We start from the raw sequence: 4,104 nt of genomic DNA on the forward strand, positions 1-4,104 counted from the left end.
GTCGACTTTTACCAGCATGTCGTCGATATAGACTTCATAGTCTACCGGCTGCTCTCTTGAACATTTTGGTGACCAGTCATCTGGTACGTAGCCCCTGCAATTTTGAGCCCGAAGGGCGATACCTGTAGCAGTAAGTCCCCTTGGTGGGTGATGAAATTGTCTTCTCTTGGTCCTCCGTCGCCATCATCTGATTTGATTGTAGCCGGAGGTAGGCGTCTAGGAAGCTCAGTAGTTCAATGTACTGCAGTGGCGTCGATCAGTTGGTCGATTGATGGGGTAGTGGGAATGATCTTGGCAGTATGCATTTGTTCAGATCAGTGAAATCCACACACATTCTCACTTCCCGTTTTTCTTTTTGACCATTCGACGACATTGGCGACCCACTGGGGGTACTTGATTCTCTGATGGAGCCGTTGGCCAGTAACTTGTCTATCTTCCTACTGACCGCTTCATTGATAGCGGCGTTTGAATGTTTCTCCTCATCTTTCGCATGGGCGGATGTAAGTGTGATCGGCTTTCATGCTTGTGATGGCGATGTCCGCGGATTTCCCGCTATATCTAATGGGAAGAAGGTGAACACATCTGCAATGTTAGTTAAGAATTTCACGATATTACTTGGGTTGAGACGAGACCGTGCCCGATATAGGCTTCTTCGTAGATTGGTTTCGTCCAAATTGAGCTGGGTCACATCTTCGACCGTTGCTTTACAGGCCTCCACGACGTCGGAGTCTTTGATGTGGCGTATCCATTGTCGGGTTACCTTAGTTCCCCGACATCGCTATCATATGGCCTCCGCGCTCTCCCCTTTAGCTGTTGGTGTGGGCGCAGTTTGGGCTATTTTGTAGCATTTTTGTTGCGGTGCGTAGCTCACCCCACGAATACTGAATACTCCCATGGGTAGGGAATTTGATCACTGGTAGCAGGCTTGAGGACCGCTCGCATGGCGTGTATCCACGGGCGTCCTAGATGACGTTGTACGTCGTTCTTTGGTTATCCACGTGGAAAGTTGTTCCTAGCGTGACTCCTCCTGCTAAAGACGGCAGTGCTATTTCTCCGGACGTCGTTCCACTGCATGTTAAAACCGGTTAGTGTTATGCAGCGCGGTATACCTACTCTCGAGTCCCATTTGTACGAGGACCCTGTGTGTGGATAATACAGGCGCCACTTCGTCATCGATCTTCACTCTTTAACATCCGGTATCAGCGATACGTAAAGTGATAACTAAGCATCATAATGGGAAAGACCAAACCGTCGGCATCAGACCTTATCAAAGGTGATACTATTTTCGAAGTCGTCATACCTGTTCATGGGCGATGGTCGCTTTAGTCGTGTGTGGTGGCGAACTTGACGTGATTGATCACTGACTCGTCGCCGCCTCCGACGATCATGTTTATCGTGCGCGCTGGAGGATGGCTTCGGCGCCCGTGGGGTTGTTCTTCGTCCGCGTGCCAAGTGTGATTTTCCCTTTGTCACTGAGTAACTCCTTCAGGTATGCCCTGGTTCAGCCATCGAGACCACCTCTTGCCGTAGGCCTATGTGTCTTTCGGTTTTGTGTCCCGTTCCTGATGGAACTCATATAGGGCGTTTGATTTCCTTGTGGCAGGGTCTAATTTCATCTCTGCCGCACTGCACCTGTGCCATGTTCTCCAGTACATATTTCTGAAGGAGATACACAAAAAGTTATGGGAGGTTAATAAGGGGGCGTACCTCTTCGTTTCGAGTGGGGCGACGTGTCATTGTGCGCGGTCTGTATGCCTTGGTGGCGGATGGGAGGATCTGGTGTATGGCTGATGTCGATCTCAGTTGGAGGGGGGAGTTGTTCTCGTCGTTCCTTTTCCGTCGATCTCTCCTCGTTTCTGAGTGATACGCTGTTAGCCGCTGGGTCGGCCCATTAAGATCGTTCCGTCCGCTCGTACTCGGCGCAATAGGCGTTGTGGATTCCCTCCATGTGGTAGGGGGATATTTCATAAGGCGCTCAGCAGCTTCTTGGTTGCCCTCGAACATCCCTGCGTAGCCGATCTCTGAAAGCGGCGATGCCATACCTTCCGATACGTTTGGTAGAACTGATCCTTACCCTGTTAACCTTTCCAGGAAGTCCTGAGTCCCTCTCTGTGTGTTTGCCTGACGGCGTAGATGTCGTTGACCTGGCCTCCGCTTTGTTCGCGCCTGCATGGGCTGTTGACAACTTAATCGCATTTCCTCGACGTTGATATTGCCTTAGCCGGGTAACTGAGAGTACCATGTAAGGCCCCTCCTGTCAACGTGTCTCGCCCAAACTTTTCAGCCAGTACGACGGTACCTGTTCTTTTGATTAGGTGTTGCCCTTCACATCGTCGTAGTGGGTCAGATGATCCTCGGATCGTGTGGTTCCGTCATATACCCTCAAGTAGGGTGGCAGTCTTGAAGGTTTTTTTGGGGTGGATGTGAGGGGCAGCTTCTTCAGTAGTATGTGTTGCTTCATGAACCTTCCCACGTCGCGCGTTTTGGTAGCAACTGGGAGAACGGGGATCTTTGTCGACCTCTCCTGATGTTCCTTTATCTGACGCGGATGCGCCCTTGTTTTCATTTTCCATTTCTTCCATCTTCTTTAGGATGGCTGTTAGCGTGCCATCGTTGGTCTGTGTCTCGATGGGTTGTTATTCGCTAGTGCAACTTCCGTTCACCCACGACAGCAGTGGTACTACGTTGGTGTAACCCGATGTTACTTTGTGGTGACTCTCAACCAAAACCACTTAGAGTGCTTGATAGCCATCTTTCCAGTAGCTTCTTGACCCTGAGGGTGCTTTCCGTAGTCAGCAGATGTGGAAGCTCCTTTTTCGTGCAAGATCGTCAGACCTTCGGATGGGAAGGTGAGACTCTCTGCACGCCGGTGTGATGCTAGGGTTGCATTCAGGATGCCAATCGTTACTGGCCTCGTTGAGAGGGCCAAGGAGATTGGTATGTGACACCCAATATAGCTTTCGATCTTTGTGTTATTTTCGGCCATTTTCTGTTTTTGTGTGGTCGTAGAGGTGGTAGTTGGTTGACCTCTAGGTGGAATACTATGGTTTTGTTCTCAATCCCCACAGACGGCCGCCAAATTGTTTAGCTCAAAATTATTATTCGGTACTTTATAAGCTTAAAAACAATCGAAAATATATAGGTGGGTAAATCGTAATCAAATATAATAAGCCAAGAGATGATTATTGCTTCAAGAATGTTGTAGATCAGTAAGTGGTAATGAAATAGCAATGCTTAAGGGGAGATTAGAGAGAGAAATTGTATTATCGAGAATAACCATCCTCCTATTACAATGGGAGGTCTCCTTATATAGTAGGAGACCTCCTCGAAATAATCAAAAAGGTGCAAAAGTGGTGGCTTCTACTTAGTAAAAGGTTAGGCACTAAACGACGTCACTTCTTCTTCACCAACTTGGTCGTTGCCCTCACATCGGTCACCCTTATTATAAGGGACGTGCCCATTTGGCGTGGGGCGTTATGACCAATTTAACCCTATACATGTTTCATTCTTCTATGATGGTCATTTTGAATTCGAGATCTCAAATAGGGATACCTTTTTGAAATGAAAGTAGTTAATGTAGACACAATATGTAAATTACTTCCCAAAAGTTAGACAAGTGAGGCTTGTTCAGTTGGTAAAAACACATCCACTTTGAAAGTACACATAAGGGGGGGGGGTGAATTGTATATTTTTTAAACTAATCTCTGTTAGTTGACTGGTTTTTTAATTAGTCGACTAGATGCAATAAACTAACAGTTGTAATAACAGAATATAAGATGCTGAAAGTAAATGCAGGAATTATAGACACCGGAATTTTTATACTGGTTCGGATTCAATGTGAATCCTAGTCCAGTCCCCTTGGGTTGCAAGGGAGTTCTCTTTAGTGAATGAGTTTCTTCGAGTACAATGGAAATGACGTGATAGCTTAGTTCCTATATCACTCGTCTCTTTTGATACAATGCCTCACCAGTGTTGTTCTCTCTTTCTTTTCTAACTTGTTACACAACATGTCTTAGAGAGCTACAAAGTTTGTTTGCAGTAGAACAAAGAGAGGGTGTTTGGTTCGATCAAAGTATGTTTAGCTAAGGTGTGATTACAGGTTTA

The sequence above is a fragment of the Nicotiana attenuata genome, chromosome 9, assembly GCF_001879085.1.
Source record: "Nicotiana attenuata strain UT chromosome 9, NIATTr2, whole genome shotgun sequence".
Lineage (NCBI taxonomy): Eukaryota > Viridiplantae > Streptophyta > Magnoliopsida > Solanales > Solanaceae > Nicotiana > Nicotiana attenuata.